Source organism: Amblyomma mixtum, chromosome 4 (genome assembly GCF_055824585.1).
Source record: "Amblyomma mixtum isolate Tamu chromosome 4, ASM5582458v1, whole genome shotgun sequence".
Taxonomy (NCBI): Eukaryota; Metazoa; Arthropoda; class Arachnida; order Ixodida; family Ixodidae; genus Amblyomma; species Amblyomma mixtum.
Window position 1 is genome coordinate 133447117 of NC_143015.1, and position 11067 is coordinate 133458183.

An 11067-nucleotide genomic window follows, 5' to 3' on the forward strand; every position below is an offset into this window, starting at 1 on the left:
GGTGAGCGGTGGTGGCGCATGGAGTCGCAGGGTGAAGAGCAGTGGCAGTCGAAGAACGAGTAAGTGTGTAAGTGTGGACATTTGAAACGAGTTTTTTATAACTATACATGCATGTGCGCCATTGTATATCTATATATCGCGAAACAGCTGTCGCTGAATATGGCGTTCAACAGTGGTAACCGTTATGTGTCACTTTTTAATGATCTGGTGCATTCTAAAGCTGGTACAGGAAATTTTCTCGGGAACATGGAGGGTTAGGAAGTAGGCGATCTTCAAAATGTGGCCTGCGTAATTGCTCAGGGTATCCTGACAACCCACTCCGAGACAATTTCGTCTGATTGCTACAGGCGTATCCTTCAGGCGTAAAGTACTCCTGGGGGCTGTGGTAGATTCGTTGTTGAGGAATGTTTGGTCCTGGGGAACTGGAAAGTCGGCAGAGATTTTTCAAGTTATTTTTGTGCTTCCGCAGCATCGTAGCAACAAAGGCGGAAGTCTACCGTGAACACAAAATTCCTTTTTTCCAACCATGTTTTAATGGGCAATGTCTCGCTATTTAGCTCATAGAAAAATGGCTTGGTACACGGCGGCTAAGGCATTTTGCGAACTTATTTTGAGTACTTTAGGCGCCGGTAAACCAAAACACATAAAAAGGTACATGGGTGGAGGGAAGAGCATAGAGATTAAATCCTTGTACAACCGTTTCCTCGACGCTGACAACAGAAACTCAGAGGATAAAAGAATAAGCAGGAAAAGGAGGAAACGAACAGCCAAATACACCTCATGCATGAAGCCTCACAAATACGGTCGATCAGAAACATGTATATGCAGAGTTTTCACAGGGTTTTCGCCACTTTTGTGTGGGATTCATCTTTTGAATCTATGACGGTGATTTTACACACATTTTTAACAGTAAGTGCTGGCGGCCTTGGTTTAGTCCACCTGTACGTCCGGCATATAGTTTCGCGTTTTTGTTTTTCCGTGACACTACACACCCAATAGTACGTGGATTCTTGCAAGTTAATTTAGATCATGTTTTACTGAATCTCACTGGTGCAGGCAGGGGCTTATTATTTTTATTTCCTTTTAGGTCACCCCAACTTATTCATTGTCTTATAACGTTACTATGCTATCGTAGCAGCTCGTCACGCCTGGGGTTGATGACGATGATGATGTCCTCAGGCTTAATGGCACATACCCACGGCGGGGGATTGGCCAGGGTGCATAGCGGATACAAACGCACTCATGTACAGGGAATGGAGTATTTTGATAATTATACACTGAACATACTTCCGCGCTCTGCATTTCACCTCGTCGTCTTCATGAACTAATGCCACTATCGAACCTATACTGTCGCCAGATGTGCCGACGACACAGCAATGCAAAACCTTGAGGCAACGAGGCTGAACACAAGCTTTCTTACGTCTATTCGGTTTAACTGCGTTAAAACCTTACCACTTTTTTCCTTCGCCAACGCAGTGATACTGCAAGGAAAATTACAGACAGGGAATGTTTATCATAGTATCAAGGTGTCCGCACCAAGAATGAAGAATAACGTATCTTTAACAACCTCCAGAGGATACGACAAAATAGTCTCAAAAAGGCCTGCGGCACACTCTCTCTGGCTAAAATGTGGAATCTCTACAATCGCCTCACTGTACAGCCAACGCGTCCTCTGAGCTGCTCACGTATAGGGGAGCACCCGGAACTCGTGCCTCTCCAACCCCCTTTCCCCACCTCGGGCCCTCCCCTCCCTTGCCGAGCTTTGACATCTGGATCTGTCAGGCAGCCATTCCCAGTGTGCCCTGGGCCACCGCCCCCCTCGGGCTGCGGAGGGGCTATTGTTCTGCAGATTTGCCAGGCGTGTTCTCCGCACGCCGCGCCTGGCTTAAAACACGCGCTGCGCAGTTTACAGCGCGTCCTCCGTTCCGGCTTTGTTGTCGGCACAGCTTGCTCACTCCGCGGGGAAGAACAAAAGTAAAAGCGAAACAAGGAGACGAGCAAATAGGAGGCGAGCTTCTCAAGCAGTAATGCAGGCATCGCAGGAACATTCCGGGCTATTTATAGGCAACCTGGTTATGAAACAGTGCATGGTATTAAAGTTAAGTGCTTTGATGCCCCTATTATGTGGGAACAACTGCTGCAAGTTTACCGCAGCATTAGTTTGCTGAGCGCGCAGGTTAACACTCGGAATAGCTAGAGCTCGAGCGAGGAGGTCCACAATGCCTTCTATCTGCCATCTGTGCTGATAGTCCCTCTAATTAGGTTATTGCTATTATTATTACTTATTTATTTATTTTACCCTCAGGGCCCTACAGTCATTGCAGAGGGGAGTGGGAAAAAAATTTACACCGAACAATGGTAAAAAAACGGGTACATAAAAGATTAATCCTGTGTATACAATGTTAGCTAAAACAATAAATACATTAGTGCAGAACGAAACTGTCAGAGCTTATTAAACGCTAGCCAAAGCTAGCGTTGTATCAGAATCAAAGTAGAATCAGGAACTTTGATTATGCAGCAGAAGAAACGATTTTGGCTGGATGGCTCGTTATAAGACACACAAATTTATTTCCTGAAAAGCCTAGCTTGAAGTTGTTTTTCTTTGGTTGTTGGGTCCTGCAGTGGCCATGTTGCAGTTTCAGTTTTTTTCCTGTCTCCCTATTTGGACTGGTTGCTTTTTGATTTCTTGCGAGCATAATTCTATTTAACAAACCTAAACCAATAAGGAAAACACTTTCACCGAACTCTGAAGTGGTGTTCAGGGTATGAATGAAACAAAGAATTAGTTTCATCCCTTTACCAACTGCAACCAAAAAAAATACCTGCCTGCAGAATAATGTCGTGGGAGAAAAAGTACTTAATAAGAAACTACTTCTTGACCTGGCTTTAAGGATAGGTGTGAATAATTGATCACCACCCCAGTTTTCTTGGCAGAGTTAAGTAGAGGGCGTCTAATTGTTGGCTGTGGAATGTTTCATTAAGCGTCACAGCTTAGGAGCACAACTCGCGCACAGAGGCGGCGTAAAGAGGTTTCGTGTAGACGGAGTGGCCAGCGCGTTCTATTTATGGCGCACAATCTCGTCCCGGCAGTCGCCCACTCAGTCGCGTATAAGTAGACTGCATTTTTTCAAGAATTAAAAAAATTAAGAAGCCGGAATTTGGTGACCTCGGAGATTGGCTTGACTCTGAATCCCAGATGTCGCCCGAGCTGTGAAGTGGCTCTGAAAGCAGTTCCGCGATAAATGTTAGTTGTATAAAGAATAAGAAAGTTAATAAAGAAAGTTGTATAGAGAAATAAAAATATGTGTATGTATGTATGTATGTATGTATGTATGTATGTATGTATGTATGTATGTATGTATGTATGTATGTATGTATGTATGTATGTATGTATGTATGTATGTATGTGTGTGTGTTTGTATGTATGTATGTATGTATGTATGTATGTATGTATGTATGTATGTATGTATGTATGTATGTATGTATGTATGTATGTATGTATGTATGTATGTATGTATGTATGTATGTATGTATGTATGTATGTATGTATGTATGTATGTATGTATGTATGTATGTATGTATGTATGTGTATGTATGTATGTATGTATGTATGTGTGTGTAGGTGTGTGTATGTATGTATGTATGTATGTATGTATGTATGTACGTACGTACGTATGCACGTATGTATGTATGTATGTATGTATGTATGTATGTACGTATGTATGTATGTATGTATGTATGGCGCATATGTTTTCCTCCAAAGCAAAAGATTAATCTAATAGGATGATGAATGGTCTTCTTGTTTTCAGAAGTAGGCGGGTCGAACAAATTGGCTAAAATATATGCTTTTTCGCTGCAGCCTGTCTCGATTGTTTTTAGCACACTTCAGCACCCACTCTGCGTGAGCTCGCTACCATTTGTGTTTTTTTTTGTTCTAGCGAAGTCGAGTTTGGTCAAGGTTACTGGTTCATTGTATAAAGATTCGACTTTCGCGTAGTAAAATGCGATGAGTTGAGTCAAAATTGAAGCTTGCGTGAGTTGGTAATCTATTGAGTAACACAGCGCGATTTGAAATTGGGACGAAGGATGACAGGCGAGGAAAATATGATGACTCAGAAAACAACCTTGCCTCGAAAATATGCAAACAGAGCCATTGCAACAAGCAAGGGTAACTGGCATAAAGATGGCTCCAAATGTCAGAAAACGAAGCGTCTACCTTTGTGCCACATGTAGCTGAAACAATTGTTACAGAAATTAAAACTGGCGATAACTGTAGCCAAAGTCACAACGCAGCGATTGCGACCACGAGTAAAATTAGAGCTGAAAATGTGCCTTCGAACAATAAGGACACATAAGAGTAGATTTTTGAAGTTAATTCTGATTTTAGATATGTGACAAATGAGAAAAAAAAAGCAAGAACTGACTGCACAGTCTGACAAGAGCTATTGCTGGACCGGCAGTCACGACAAAAAGATATACCGGATGTTTTTTTTTTAACTTTAAAAACTTTTTGTCCACAAAAGTGTACTAGATGCGTCGGTGCGGTTTGTACAGACGAATTGTTCAGTAGAGCGGACGTTACGCACCTGATAGAGCTCAATAATTAGACAAAAATTGATAACAGTTAAGTAATTAACATTGGTTCTCTGTTTTAGTGCGCAAGATTTTACCGCTGAACTGAAGGTTGAAACTGGAGGCTAGCCCCGTTCTCAAATTTCTTGGATCAGCATTGTGGTTGTGGTTAAAATGCGTCAACGTACGCTTTTTAAAGATCTTGAGTTGGCTTTCGAGCATTGCATATTTATCAAACGGCGTCGCCCGCATTTAAAGTGCAGGAGTCAAAGACGCCGCTTGTGTATTTGAGGACGCAGAAGAAGTTAAGGTAATTTCAGCAACGATACCATGCGCAGCGACGCGATTTTTAAACGTGCAAAGCTGGAAAGCCAGCTGAACGAGCTTTCAAATGCGTACATTTGACGTCCGATATTTCTAACCTCACTGCCGTTTAGGAAAATTTCATTTTTACGGCGTTCAATTTCGCAGTGTAATGTTGCCCCTAAAATCAGAAATAAAAATGTTCATTAACAAATTTTAGTTTATTCACCTCTATCATGTGCTACCGCCTAGCTGAACCATCCGTATGCAAGGACTGCATTGACATATCTCTCAAAGTTTTCTAATCGCAAATCTGTAAAAGTTAAAAAATAAGCCCTCTGTATATGCAAAAATTGCAACAAGAAAGTTCATATAGAATAAAGAGGCAATGATACAAGTATCTTTGTAGTAGTATTGTTGAAGGACATTTTTCCAGAAAGCCGTCGTCATCGCCGCCAATTTCTCCTCGTTCGACTTCTTATGGAGGTTTACAGCACCTTGTTAAGAGTTCTTGCCAGAGAGCTTCTGAATTACTCTACAATTACATGTACAATTGCACATAAATACAAGCGCAAACAAGCAAGACACACGATGTGTTTCTTGCTGGTTTGCGCTGGTATTTATATATAATGGATCACCAACTAGCCCGCACTCTTACCCTACTGAATGTACAATTGCACTTATTGAACTCGATAATTTCAAAATTCACATTTTCCAAAGCTTTTTACGAAAGCCGAGGGCTCCACGTCTGCTTCTAACATCGTATTGTGCTTTTTCATAAGCGACAAGTTTGAAAGGTATCGCCTATCTTTATTTCGTTAAATTAATTTCGCTTATTTCTAAGATAAGCCTAGTGAATCTAGTCAAGAAGAAGCAGCAGGTTTAAGTGGCTCTCGAGATAATTTCCATCGCTGCAAGTTAATAAAGTTCTAAATGCCCGTTTTCTTGTCATTAAACAGGATTCGGTGAAAAAAGGCCAAACTCTCATTCGTCCAAATTACTCGTCCATTCTCTACGCGTGAAGAAGACAAACCTCGTTCTGAAAGTTCTAAATGACGTATGTCACATGTCAACTGATTATCACACGCAATGAATGATGAGCACATGAACATACGACTCGCGAATGGATCGGCGGACGTCTAAAAGGCAAGCGAGAAGGCATTTTGCATGACTTGCATTGCAGCCTTCGGAGGAGACGTCTCTGATTTCGTGGTCGCTTTACATCGTCGCTGACTGAGAATTTCACAGGCGACCCGTGAAGCCATTTGCTTACTTTATTTTCCTTTTAGCGTTGCTTTCTGTAATATGCGGAATGATTCCCCTCGCAAGCAAGTAAGCACAAAATTTATTAGGGACTACGGAAGAGCGGACTATGCGTCTATTAACGCAGGACTGGCAGAATTTACAAGTGATTACTTTTCTAGATTTTCTGACAGATCAGTAGAAGAAAACTGGCTTGCTTTAAAATCGAAAATACTGGAGCTTACTAACCGATTTATTCCCCTACGTAGAATAAAAAACAGCTCCAATGCACCTTGGTTTACAGCGTCACTGAAGCGATTACTGAACAAAAAAAAGCGTTTCTTCCGGAAGGCCAAGTTATCCACGTGCGAAGAAAGATGGGAGGCTTATCATCGCGTGGCAGCAGCGTACACAAACGCACTTTCATTCGCCAAACGCACATTTTTCGAACGCACATTGCCATCGATGCTTGCCTCAAATCCGCGCAAATTTTGGAATGTTGTCCGCGGTGATGACACTACGCTGATTGAATTACTGGCTGCTGATCAATCTGTCGTTCCTCCGGAAAGCTGTTGTACTGTTTTGAATGAAGTGTTTTCGGCGTCTTTTTTGAAAAACGTTCCCTCTACCCACCCTTCCTATTGTGTCTCAGATTGATCACCCATGTATGGATCCTGTGATTTTAGATTGGACCGGCATATGCAAATTAATATCTGGAATTAAGCTTTCTTCCTCACCAGGCATCGATGATATTAGTCCGAAATTCCTGAAAAATACTGAAGCGTATTCTGCAGCATTGTTAACAAAACTTTTTTTGCAGTCCTTGCAATGTGGTGAACTTCCGGAGGACTGGAAAGTGGGGAAGGTGGTTGCTTTGCACAAGTCAGGTGACGTTCATTCTCCTACCAATTACAGACCGATCTCACTAACAAGCATTCCCTGCAAGCTACTGGGACATGTAATTTATAGCCATATAGTAACTTTTCTTGAGAGTAACTCTTTTTTCAGTATTCATCAACACGGTTTTCGAAAGAAATATTCATGTGAAACTCAACTTTTAGCCCTTACAAATGACTTGTTTTCAGCTCTTGATTCTAACTTAGTTATTGACTGCATTTTCATTGATTTCGCCAAGGCTTTCGATACTGTTTGCCATAGTTTACTACTTCTGAAACTAAGCAGACTTAACATTGATCCGAACGTCTTAAAATGGATTGAATGCTTCTTGTCTAACCGCACACAATTTGTAACTGCTAACGGCCATAGCTCTGATCCTTGCGGTGTAGCCTCTGGTGTTCCACAGGGATCAGTGCTGGGGCCGTTGCTCTTTCTAATTTATATTAATGACTTACCTACTAACATTTCTTCTTCCATAAAACTCTTTGCTGATGATTGTGTTATTTACCGTCAAATTAAAAGCTGTGCTGACCGCCTTACCCTCCAGTCGGAACTTAATCAGATTTCCTCTTGGTGTAACACTTGGCTAATGAAGCTGAATGTAAGTAAATGCAAGTTTATGAGAATTTCCCACCACTCATTTACTGAAGTTTCCTGTGATTATTCACTATGTAATACTCCTTTAACCCATATTTCCACATACAAGTACCTTGGTGTGCATATTTGCAGTAACCTTTCCTGGCAAGCTCACGTGGACTATGTCACAAGTAACGCTAACCGTACTCTCGGTTACTTACGTCGCAACTTTTCTATGGCACCCACTAACTTGAAACTTATACTGTACAAAACATTAGTCAGGCCAAAACTTGAATATGCGTCGTCTGTATGGGACCCTCCTCTTAACTCACTAATTCTGAAAATCGAAGCCATTCAAAATCGGGCTGTCCGTTTCATTTTCTCTAACTATCATAGAACTGCAAGTGTAACTCAAATGAAAGCAAATTTAAACTTACCGGATCTTTTAATTCGTCGAAAAATTTCCCGTCTATGCCTATTCCACAAAATCTACCATTCAAACCATCATCTCAGAGATGCGTTGCTTGTACCGCCGTCTTACATTTCATCCCGCAGCGACCACCACTTCAAAGCTGGCGTACCCAGCAGTCGCACCAACTTACACTTCGCCTCTTTTATCCCCAAGACTGCTAAGGAATGGAACCACCTTCCGCTTCCATCGCCTCCATTACAAACGCCGACTTGTTTAAAAACGCTGTAATTGATTTTACATTGTAGTGCTGCGTTACCTGTTCTGTTTTTGTTGTGTACCACCCACTCCTCTCTGTAATGCTTCGGCCCTGAGAGTAAATAAATAAATAAATAAATAAATAAAAGCTGATGCATACGGAATGAAAAAGCATCAGAAGACCAGACACACTATAAAATCTGTTGCGAAGCAATGTTCAAATCTGCGCGCTGCACTGTGCCACGAAAAAGCACCAGACACAAAAGCTCAGCTGAAACTTAAAAAGAAAAAACGGAGGGGTCACTTAAGATCTGACTTAAAGGTGCACTGAAGAGGAATCTGCTCTCGTATTTTTGCCGCGGGAACTCAATCTACACGTTCCGCCCACTCTTAGAAACTTCGAATTGTTGTCTTGCGCGACCGATTCCTCTAATTTAAATCGAATTAACGTCCGGCTCACGAATTTTTTTTTAATTCCCCTCAGATGGTGGGAGGAGTCGACCAACGCATGGAGCGCCTTTCAGGCACTCACGTGGTTGCTTTGTATTCGATTTTATTTTGTTTTTTAGGTTTCCGTGAATAAATAGATCTAATGAGAGACTACATAGCTGCAAATCAGGCCCACGGAGATAAAAATACTCGTGGACTCTTTGCTTTCGCGGATCACTACGTATCACTCCGCCGATGGCAGAGCGGCAAGCCGCCATGAGACTGGTTGAAAGGTTGGTTGACTCCTCCCATCGTCTGCGGGGAATTAAAGAAAAAAAAGGCAGGAGCCGGGAAGTTTAATTCGATTTAAATTATGGAAATCGGCCGCACAGGGCGAATTCGGAGTTTCTAAGAATGGTCGGAACGTGTAGATCGAGTTCCGGCGGTAAAAATACGAGTTCAGATTCCTCTTCAGTGCACCTTTAAGGCTACGAGGTGATACTGTTAATGTGTTAACGCCTATATATGGAGAATTGGTCATTCACTATTTACATTCACCCATCTGTGGGAATCCTCTAATACAACTTCTGGCGCATTCGTGCAGCGTTTAAGAGATGCGCCAGTATAATGGCGGGTGCTGCCATCAGCGGGGCTTGTAGCTTAACAAACTCTTAAAAGCAGAAGTTTGCTGCAGAGCCCTTGTTTGCAGTGCGACACTGTGATGTCTGCTGGAATAAATGCGAGACGTTTGGTTTAAGCTAGAAAAAGATCAAATTATGCCTTAAAATAGCTGCATTAAAAACACTGTAATTGACATCAAAAACATTCATGAATGCTGCATGCAATTCTGAAGGAAGATACCGCAAGCAAAAGTTGGGGTTTCACAGATAGGAAAGGGTGAATACATGAATATATATCCGTAATAAAATTTATAACCTCCGTCAAAGGAGGAGAAGATAAGGGGACAATGGAAATTCTCCGAATGGCATGAGAGGAAAGTCGCGCAGCGAGGCAAGATAAGGACTGCGAAGCTTGAAAGGAAGTTTGTGGGGTGCCGTGGCGTAATAGGCTTGCACTGATAAGTGAAATAGAAGGAAAAGGAAAAAAAATCTTCAGCCCCGTTGCCACTTTGTGAAGAGCCTCTGAAGTTGTGAATATATGAGCAGACAGAGCGCACTGTGAATAGTTCGCGCTCTAACTGATGCCGAGATTGATAATTTCACAGTTGAAAATGATGAATATTTCAAAACCGCAGTGGGTAGGTGATCTTGGGCTCCGTGACTAAAAGAGTGAAGCCTATGTAATCTATGGACGTCACACAATTATCAGAACTTGAAATAAAATTACTAGAAGCGTTTTGGTAAATTGTGGTACGATATGGCATGGTATGGCGCGGTACTGTACTGCGCGGTGCTGTACTGTACCGTACTCTGTGGTACGGTACTGTAGGATACGTTATGGTTTGGCATGGTACGGTACGGCATTTTAATATACGGAACTGTATGCATGGTATGGTATTGTGTGGTGTGGTATGGTACTGTACGGTACGTATGGCACCAAACAGTACCACACCACACCATACCATACCATGCCATACAGTTCCGTACCATAACAAGGCCTACCATACCATGTGATACCATGCCTATAGTACCGTACAGTATTATACTACACCACAACATCGTACCGGCACGTACAGTGCCTGTACCGTGCTATACAGTATCGTATGGTAAGGCGTGGTATCGTAAAGTATCGTATGGTATGCTGTGATACTGTGCGATATGGTATGGTACGGCACGGTACCGTACTGCATGATGCTCTACGGTAATGTATGGTATGGTGTGTCGGGTTTAACGCTCAAAGCAGTGCGTGGGGTTTGACTAGTCTAAGTGGAGGGTTCCGGATAAATTTGGACTTTCTGGGGTCTCTAACGTGAACTGACACTGCACAGCACACCGACGTGTTTGCATTTTGACTCGATTGAAATGCGGCCGCTGGGGCAAGGATTCGATATCGCAACCTCGGGCTCGAGCAGCCGAATGATACATCGACTATGCCACCGCGGCGAATCACTACAAAGAATATCAAAGAACGTCGGTCGAAGTTAAGAATATTGTTTTTTAAGCCAGTTGTGTAGTTTTTAAGAGCTACAAAACAAAAAGAGGAACATGGAAAATGACAGCGCAAACGATATGGAAAGAATTAATGAATTTCGCAGTTTTGTAAAACAAAACACGATTTAAAAAAGATGTGGTGCTTTGACAACAAGGAAGGGGTGCATATATAGCATATAATGCATCACAATATAGGCATTTAGCACTTGCATTTATTGTTTATTGCACAATTTGCATGTCTGTGATATCGTTTTAAGGGACATTTGTTGT